Raw genomic sequence first — 10,438 nt, forward strand, 5'->3', positions numbered from 1 at the left:
CCAACAAATTGTCCGGCGCCTCCGGATGGACGGGGGTTGCCGGCGTCGTAGGCTTGCCCTTTTTATGAAGGCGCCGCCTGTCGGTCTCTAGAACCGTTGATGGTTCCGGAGCAGTGCCGGCCCGGGGCCGGCCTTAGATCCCTCCAGGGCTTTACCCCCTTCGGGCCTGGAGTCCGGGAGATCACCTTGCGACGCCTGCAGGACCACCTCATCCTGGTTTAGTCCCTTTCGGGACCCCACCTCGGCGTCGTCCGCAGGGAGCGGGGAGGAGGCCGTCGGAAGTGAAGCGCTATTCACGTCCGACGAATTCAGGGAACCACTCGATGAATCGCCGAGCTAAGCTCTGGGCGTACTGCATAATTAAATTCGGCGTCAGAAGCTATCGAATAATAGAGGAGTGCAATAAGTCATTCGGGTAGTCGGACACTTACGATTTTGCCAGGGGCTTGACCCTGGATGGCCATTCCTCCCCGCCGTCTTCGGCGTCGGGGGCGTAGTCCGGCAAAGGGTCTTCCCCTTCTTGGACCCTCCGGCTTCCCCAGTTGGGGCGGCCTTTCTTTTCTTTCCTCCCCCTGTTGGAGGGGGAGAGGCATCTTCTTCTTCTTCCTCCTCCTCGTCTTTGGAGGCGGAGGGTGCGTCGGGGTTGTCGGGCGAATCCGACACTGCCAGGCGCCGGGAACTCTTTCGAGTCCCTGTGGCCTTATTCTTGGCCTTCTTTTCCGGCACCACGTGGGGTGCCGGAACCAGTAGCCCTGTCAATTGGGCATCCGCTGGGTCTTCTGGTAGGGGAGCCGGACAGATAACCTGCCCGGACTTCTTCATCCAGTCCTGTCAAAGGTATGGGACTTTAGATCCCGCATAGAGTCAAACTATGAAAGACAAAAAGTCACGTAAAGGGTAGAATAGCTTACCTCGTTGGCCTGGCACCGCGAGCTGAATCCGCGATCCTCGATAGCGGACGCGGGGGCCTCGGCGCCCTTGAACAGCACCTTCCATGCATCTTCATACGTGGTGTCGAAGAGCCCGCTCAAGGTTGGGTGCTGTGCCGGATCAAACTCCCACAATTTGAAGGCCCGTTGTTGGCATGGGAGGACCAGGCGGATAAGCATGACCTGGACTACGTTGACGAGCTTGAGGTTCTTGCTCACCAGCTTTTTGACACAGGTTTGGAGTCCGGTCAGCTCTTCCGAATCTCCCCATGTTAGGCCCGTCTCTTTCCAGGAGGTGAGCAGTGTGGGAAAACCAGATCGGAATTCGGGGGGCGCTTCCCATTTGGGGTCGCTTGGCTCGGTGATGTAGAACCACCCCGATTGCCATCCTTTTATTGTCTCCACAAAGGAGCCCTCGAGCCATAGGACATTGGCCATCCGGCCCACCATGGCACCTCCGCACTCCGCTTGGCGGCCGCTCACCACTTTCGGCTTGACATTAAAAGTCTTCAGCCATAAGCCGAAGTGGGGTTGGATGCAGAGGAAGGCCTCGCACACGACGATGAACGCCGAGATGTTGAGGATAAAGTTTGGGGCTAGATCGTGGAAGTCCAGGCCGTAGTAGAACATGAGCCCCCGGACGAACGGGTGAAGAGGAAAACCCAGTCCACGGAGGAAATGGGGAAGTAAAACAACCCTCTCATGGGGCCTGGGGGTGGGGATGAGTTGCCCCACATCTAGAAGCCGGTGCGCGATGTCGTCAGACAAGTATCCGGCCTTCCTCAGCTTTTTGATTTGCCCTTCCATGACGGAGGAGGCCATCCATCTACCTCCCGCTCCGGACATGATCGGAGAAGGTTGAGGTAGGAAGTGCGGGCTTGGGCGTTGGATCTCGAGCGCGCAGGGACGGATAAGCAAAGGAGGAAGAAGGCGAGAATGGAAAGGGCGGATTCTTATCCCCTTATATGGGCGGCCAAAACTACGAGCTCCCACCGGCCTAATAAAACTCGCTTATCTCCCAAGCGCCGCGGTTAATGGCACGGTTGGGTTACCCACGCCCGTATTGATGAGAATCCCGGAATAAGGGGACACGATCTCTGCTTTGACAAGACGTGCCAAGGAAACCGCCTCGCTAAACGCGCTGAGGTGGAATAGTAAAATGAACAAAAGCCTGGCCGTGGCATGATGTCACGTCGTGGAATACGTCAGCAGATCCGATTGATGCAAATGTTATTCTCTCTATGGTGGAATGTGGAACTTATTTTGCAGAGCCGGACACTACCCTGGTGTTCAACATCTTCTATGGAATATTCGGAGGAGGAACCCGCCTTGCAATGCTGAAGACAACTTGTGCCCCGGACTCGTCGTCATTGAAGCCTGGTTCAGGGGCTACTGAGGGAGTCCCGGATTAGGGGGTGTCCGGATGGCCAGACTAAGACCTTTGGCCGGACTCTCGGACTATGAAGATACAAGATTGAAGACTCTGTCCCGTGTCCGGATGGGACTTTCCTTGGCGTGGAAGGCAAGCTTGGCGATATGATATGAAGATCTCCTCCCATTGTAACCGACTCTGTGTAACCCTAGCCCTCTCCGGTGTCTATATAAACAGGAGAGTTTTAGTCCATAGGACAAAGGACAATCATACCATAGGCTAGCTTCTAGGGTTTAGCCACTCCGATCTTGTGGTAGATCTACTCTTGTACTACCCATATCATCAATATTAATCAAGCAGGAGTAGGGTTTTACCTCCATCGAGAGGGCCCGAACCTGGGTAAAAACATCGTGTCCCTTGTCTCCTGTTACCATCCGCCTAGACGCACAGTTCGGGACCCCCTACCCGAGATCCGCCGGTTTTGACACCGATAGTAGGTATGGTGGCTGTTTTGAGGAAGGGTATAAGGTGGTTTGATGCACCGGCGAAAATTGTGCGGTACTAGAGTGGCTAGCAAGGTGGAAGGGTGAGAGTGCGTATAATCCATGGACTCAACATTAGTCATAAAGAACTCACATACTTATTGCGAAAAATCTATTATCCCTCGAAGAAAAATACTACGACGCATGCTCCTAGGGGGAAGGTTGGTAGGAGTTAACCATCACACGTCCCCGACCTTCACACAAAGATAAACAATCAAAATACAATGCGCTCCAATTTGATTACATTGTTCGGAGACCATACGTGCATGCTTCGGGAATCAAAAAACCTTAACACCAATATTTTCACTAAACCACAATCATTCGCTAGTTCCTCCCACATATTAGCATCTCTATATCGCAAAACTATTGCAAGGAATCAAACATATCATATTCAGCGATCTACAAGTTTATGTAGGATTTTATGATAACCATGTGAATGACCAATTCCTGTCATCTCTCTAAATAGATATAAGTGAAGCAAGAGATTTTTATTCTTTCTACAAAATATATGCCCATTCTCTAACAAATATAAGTGAAGGAAAAGAGCATTCTACAAATGGTGGTTTTCTATGTGAAGAGAAACAGGCAATCCAAACTTCAAAAGATATAAGTGAAGCATATGAAGCATTCTATAAGGCCATACTCAAAAGATATAAGTGAAGTGCAATGAGCATTCTATAAATCAACCAAGGACTGTCTCATACCAGCATGGCGCATAAAAGAAAAGTGAAAACTAAATGCGAAAGATGCTCCAAGATTTGCAAATATCACATGAACGAAACGAATCCGAAAACATATCGATACTTGTTAAAGGAAGAGGGAATGCCTTCCGGGGCATCCCCAAGCTTAGACGCTTGAGTCTCCTTGAATGTTCACTTGGGGTGCCTTGGGAATCCCCAATCTTGAGCTCCTGCCTCTCCTCCTTTTAATCATATTGAGACCTCCTCGATCTTCGAACACTTCATCCACACAAAATTCAACAGAAAACTCGGTAAGATCCGTTCGTATAATAAAGCAAATCACTACTCTAAATACTATTGCAAACCAATTCATAGTTTGTTTTTGCATTTTAGCTACTGTAATATAAATTTTCCATGGCTTAATCCACTGATAGAAATTGATAGTTTCATCAAAACAAGCAAACTATGCATCAAAAACAGAATATGTCTTAAACAGGACAGTCTGCAGTAATCTGAACATTCACCATATTTATGGTACTCCAAAAATTCTGAAAAAATTAGGGAAAATAAATAATTTGTATATAAAGACAGTGAAAAAAGTTTCATAGCTGTTTGACGTTCCAGTAAAAAAATGTAAAATCGAGCATTACAACCAAAGTTTCTGTCCTGTACCGCACAAACCAACAAGCATTGTAAACATCCTAAAGGCAAACCTTGGCACATTATTTTTATTATATAATGGAATTGTACTTTATAAAAGCACTCAACAGAAATAAATGACTCTCTAAAACTTCCAGGTTGTCTCCCTGGCAGTGCTTTCTTTAAAACCATTAAGCTAGGCATATAGTGCTCAAGTAATGGATCCACCCGAATCCCAAGGTATATCAAAGTCAATTTTAATTAACAATGATTTGTGATTTAGTAGTGAGCACAAAGTAACATATATCATGCAACAAAGAAGTCTAGCTCTCTTCCTATGCATCGGCATGTCATAAAAGAACAATTCATGCACACCAAGTAAAGGCCAATGCATAGTATAAGCAGTTTCTTGCAATTCTATCGTGTTGGAAACATAAAGAGGCGGAGATGTAGTTCCTCTCTCATAATAATTGCAAGCTGGAGCAGCAAGCACATGCATGTTATATCTATCAAAATCATCATGTGCAACGGTAAAAGGCAACCCATCAATATAATCCTTAATAAGCACAAACTTCTCCGGTATAGTGTAGTTTGGAGAATTCAAAAAGATAATAGGACTATTATGTGTGGGTGCAATAGCAACAATTTCATGTTTAACATAAGGAAATATAGCAAGTTCATCTCCATAAGCATCATTCATATTGGCATCATGGCACAAGCATAGCAAGCATCATCAAAAAGGGGTATTTCAAGAGAATCAACAGGATCATAACAATCATCATAACAATCATCCTTCGGTAAGCACGAAGGGAAACTAAACAATGTATGAGTTGAATAGTTACTCTCATTAGAAGGTGGGCACGGGTGATCAATCCGCTCTTCCTCCTCTTGTTCTTCGATCTCCTCCTCATCTTTTTCATCCAATGAGCTCACAGTTTCATCAATTTCTTCTTCCATAAACTCCCGCAAAATATTAGTCTCTTCTTGGACAGCGGAGGAGTCCTCAATATATGGTTACATAGGCATTAGAAGCATAATTATCATAACAATATTTAAGTATGGCAAAAAAATTAGATTTGTAAAGAGTAGCATCATACTTTCCAATAAAAGAAGCAATTTCATAACCACCCTTAAAAGCAACAAATTCTTCAATTTGTTGGACATCATAGTAATTATAAACACCCTTAGCATACTAAGATATGATTCCATTATCACTAAACTCACATTGGTAGGGAAGGTGTTTCTTAGGGTCTTCAGAACAACAAGTAAAATCATATATTTCACATAAATTCCAAGCATAGCATTGCAAAAGATGAATTTGATCCAGTAAAAGTTTCCCTTTTTGAGAAAAGCGGTGTCACACATAACAAGCTTGCTCATATAAAGATTTGCCTCAACTAAGCTAGTTGGGGTTTCAGCATGAGCACATAGGGATGGAAGATGATCCAAGTAAAAAGCTTCAGGAGTGTGATAGATTTTGAGTGGTTCTTCAACCATTGGTGTAGTAGGTACAACTAATTTTTGGGGTATTTTGCGTTTCCTACCCATAACTAAAGATAGAAAACAACTAAGAACAGCAAATAAAAATTACTTAGTGATAAAGCAAACAAGCACACACGAGAATATTCACCCCACGCTATAACTCGTCGGCAACGGCGCCAGAAAAAGTTCTTGATAACCCACAAGTATAGGGGATCAATTGTAGCCTCTTTCGATAAGTAAGAGTGTCGAACCCAACGAGGAGATAAAGGTAGAACAAATATTCCCTCAAGTTCCATCGACCACCGATACAACTCTACGCACGCTTAACATTCGCTTTACCTAAAACAAGTATGAAACTATAAGTACTTTGTAGGTGTTGTTGGATAGGTTTTGCAACAATATAAAGAGCACGTAAATAAAAGCTAGGGGCTGTCTAGATAAAGAAGCAATAAAGTTAGTATAGCGAGTGTGGAAAAGTGGTGGTAGGAGTTGCGAAATTGTCCCTAAGCAATTGACTACTTTACTAGACCGATAGCAAGTTTTATGTGGGAGAGGCCACTGCTAGCATGTCATCCCTGACTTGGAATTCTATGCACTTATGATTGGAACTATTAGCAAGCATGCGCAACTACTAACATTCATTAAGGTAAAACCCAACCATAGCATTAAAATATATTGGTCCCCTTCAATCCCGTATGCATCAATTTCTATGCTAGGTTGAAGCTTCTGTCACTCTTGCCCTCCAATACATAGTCCTATCAACATACAACTTACCCTATGGTGTGATCCACGCGCGCGCTCATATGATGGGCACCAAAGGACAGCAACATAACCACAAGCAAATTAAACCAATCATAGCAATTCACCAATTACCGATAGGACAACGAAAATCTATTCAGACATCATAAGATGGCAATACATCATTGGATAATAATATGAAGCATAAAGCACCATGTTCAAGTAGAGGGTACAGCGGGTTGCGGGAGAGTGGGCAGCTGAATATAGATGGGGGAAGGTGATGACGATGTTGGTGAAGATGACGGAGGTTTTGGTGTAGATCGCAGTGATGATGATGGCCCCGGCGCGTTCCGGCGCCACCGGGAGAGAGGGGGAGAGAGCCCCCCTTCTTCTTCTTCTTCCTTGACCTTCTCCCTAGCTGGGAGAAGGGTCTCCCCTCTGGTCCATGGTCTCCATGGTGTGGGAGGGGTGAGAGCCCCTCCGAGATTGGATCTGTCTTTCTGTCTCTCTCTGTTTCTGCGTTCCAGTTTCTGGCCTTTCTCCGTTTCTTATATTCCCGCAGATCCGTAACTCCGATTGGGCTGAAATTTTAACACGATTTCTATCCGGATATTAGCTTTCTTGCGGCGAAAGAAGGGCACCAACCGCCTTACGGGGTGGCCACGAGGGCCCAGGGTGCGCCTGACCCCCTGGGGCGCGCCCCCTGCCTCATGGCCCCCTCGAGCATCGTCTCATGTTGATTCTTCTTCCCAAAATTCATAAATATTCCAAAAAAAATCTCCGTCTGTTTTTATCCCGTTTGGACTCCGTTTGATATGGATTTTCTGCGAAACAAAAAACATGCAACAAACAAGAACTGGCACTGGGCACTGGATCAATATGTTAGTGCCAAAAGTAGTATAAAAAGTTGCCAAAAGTATATGAAAGTTGTAGAATATTGGCGTGGAACAATCAAAATTTATAGATAGGATGGAGACGTATCAATCCCAAAAGATGCAAAGTTTATAATGGTAGTGCAACATATTTGTGGCACTGCCGTTTAGGTCATATTGGTGTAAAGCGCATGAAGAAACTCCATGTTGATGGGATTTTGGAATCACTTGATTATGAATAATTTGATACTTGCGAACCATGCCTCATGGGAAAGATGACTAGAACTCCGTTCTCTGGAACAATGGAGCGAGCCAATGACTTATTAGAAATCTTTCCCTAGTAATAAAGCACGGATTGACTCTGTGGGTTCACCATCATAATACGCTTCTTCCCGTGATTTTTACGCTTTTTAGTTTGAATTTAAAACATATTCGAGGTGGTACTAATTCGGAGAACCACATCATGTCCATCGAACAATCGCACCTGCTCCCTTCTCCGCCAGACTCGTGGCCACATTGCGACATTTTTACTCTAAGCTCCCTATGGTTTTTAGGAATTCAACCCACGTCCCTTCTTAAGTGGATTATTTGAGAAAATGTTCTGTTTTGCAAAAACATACCTTGTACTTTGGTTTATTCAACCCGCGGTCCTTTTCGATTCCACACAGGCATGGCACCGCCGCCGCCGGCCGGTCTTCTTCCGTGTCCATACGCGGTCGCCGGCCAGTCTTCTTCTCCGGTCATCCACCTCCCTGTACTCCTCCCCCTCCCCATCCACCCCTAATCTTCTCCGGCCATTAATCTTCACCTTCTTCCTCCAGTTCCACTCGGTCGGTCGCCTCCGAGCCATCAAGCCCAGCCACAGTGCGCCCTAAGCTCCTCACTTGCGTCGATTTGTCTTGGTGCACTCCCTCCGAGGTCACTCGCTCAAACAATCCACCCCGGGCACGTGGACAGTTCCTCAGGAGCGAACCCGTCGTGAGCCACCATACACAACCCATTCCCCGCTTCTCTTTCCATGCAAGCTCGACTCATTGGTCGGCTTGCTGGGTCCATGGCTGCGAGCGCCCTTGCGCTTGTCGTCGGGGTGGACGTAACTCTGGGCCAAGCGTGTCGTATGCCACGAGACAAGTTGTCGGTGTCAAAACCGGCGGATCTCGGGTAGGGGGTCCCTAACTATGCGTCTAGGCGGATGGTAATAGGAGACAAGGGACACGATGTTTTTACCCAGGTTCGGGCCCTCTCGATGGAGGTAAAACCCTACTCCTGCTTGATTAATATTGATGATATGGGTAGTACAAGAGTAGATCTACCACGAGACCGAAGTGGCTAAACCCTAGAAGCTAGCCTATGGTATGATTGTTGTTCGTCCTATGGACTAAAACTCTTCAGTTTATATAGACACCGGAGAGGGCTAGGGTTACACAGAGTCGGTTACAATGGGAGGAGATCTTCATATCGTATCGCCAAGCTTGCGTTCCACGCCAAGGAAAGTCCCATCCGGACATGGGACGAAGTCTTCAATCTTGTATCTTCATAGTCCGGGAGTCCAGCCAAAGGTCTTAGTCCGGCCATCCGGACACCCCCTAATCCAGGACTCCCTCAGTAGCCCCTGAACCAGGCTTCAATGACGACGAGTCCGGCGCGCAAGTTGTCTTCGGCATTGCAAGGCGGGTTCCTCCTCCGAATATTCCATAGAAGATGTTGAACACCAGGGTAGTGTCCGGCTCTGCAAAATAAGTTCCACATTCCACCGTAGAGAGAATAATATCTGCATCAATCGGATCTGCTGACGTATTCCATGACGTCAAGGACAGGCCTTCATTCGAATCATTTTACTGTTCCACCTCAGCGCGTTTAGCGAGGCGGTTTCCCTGGCACGTCTTGTCAAAGCAGAGATCGTGTCCCCTTATTCTGGGATTCTCATCAATACGGGCGTGGGTAACCCAACCGTGACTTAGGTATGACTCCCTAATTGAAAGCGAGTCTCAAACGGTTACGAGGAGGGCTCTTGGTATTCACCTCCTTTATAAAGGAACCAAGGCCCGACTCCCTTCTTCTCAAACCAATCAAATCCACCCCTCGCTTCGAGTTCCAACACCCAAAGCTCTAGTTTTAGGCGCTTTGGACTTTTGACGATGTCCGGCTCCGACCTTCAAGGCCGGTGGATGCCTTCCTCCATTACGGAAGAAGATGTGCGAAAGCTGAGAGATGCCAGGTATCTAACTGGCGAAATCTCGCATAGACTGCCTGCTCAAGGGCAAGCTATTCCCGCTCTGCATCCCGGTGAAAGCGTGGTGTTCGCATCTCACTTCCTTTGGGGGCTAGGCTTCCCGATCGATCCCTTTGTGAGGGGGCTTACATTTTACTACGGGCTGGAGTTCCACGACCTAGCTCCGGAGTCCATCCTCCAGATCTCATCATTCATTGTCGTGTGCGAGGCCTTCCTCCATATCACTCCTCACTTCGGATTGTGTCTAAAAACTTTCAAAGTGGAACCGAAAATGATCGAGGGGCAGGACGCTGAGTGCGGAGGAGCTATAATAAGCAAGATGGACGACGCTCCACGGCCCGAAGGCTCTTTTCAAGAGGAGCTCGGCTTATGGCAACGGGACTGGTTTTATATCACAGCCCCCAGGGGCACCACATGGGTGGCACCACCTACTTTTCGCTCGGGTCCCCCACGACGGCTGGCGTCATGGGTTAATGAAGGACTTATCTGGGGGGCCGCCCAAAGACGTGCCCTTGCTGCAGGGCCGTATTCGAGATCTTCTAGAAAGAGATATTAATTTGACCGTAGTGGCGCAAGTCATGGTGATTCGCCGCACACTGCCCTGCAAACATCGACCTCTCCGCCTGTGGGAGTTCAATCCGGAGGGACCACGAGTCCTACAACATTTCATGGGAATGACACCCGTGGAGATGTACAAATTGTTCTTCGGATCACAAGCAAGGTGTACGGATTTGTCCGAGGACGTAGGTCTGAGCTGCAATCACCCGGATGCTAAAGTAAGTAGCCCCGTGTTTGGACACACCTTCCATATTTTTATCAAAATTACACTTTAGCAGAGTTGTCCTTTGAACAGGAGTGGATGGCGAAGGCAAAGCTTATCAAGTGTCCAGCCCCCCTGCCCGAGACCGTGCCGAATCCCATGCTGACCAGGATGTTGGAGGTCGCGCCTTC

Source organism: Triticum dicoccoides, chromosome 5B, assembly GCF_002162155.2.
Source record: "Triticum dicoccoides isolate Atlit2015 ecotype Zavitan chromosome 5B, WEW_v2.0, whole genome shotgun sequence".
Lineage (NCBI taxonomy): Eukaryota > Viridiplantae > Streptophyta > Magnoliopsida > Poales > Poaceae > Triticum > Triticum dicoccoides.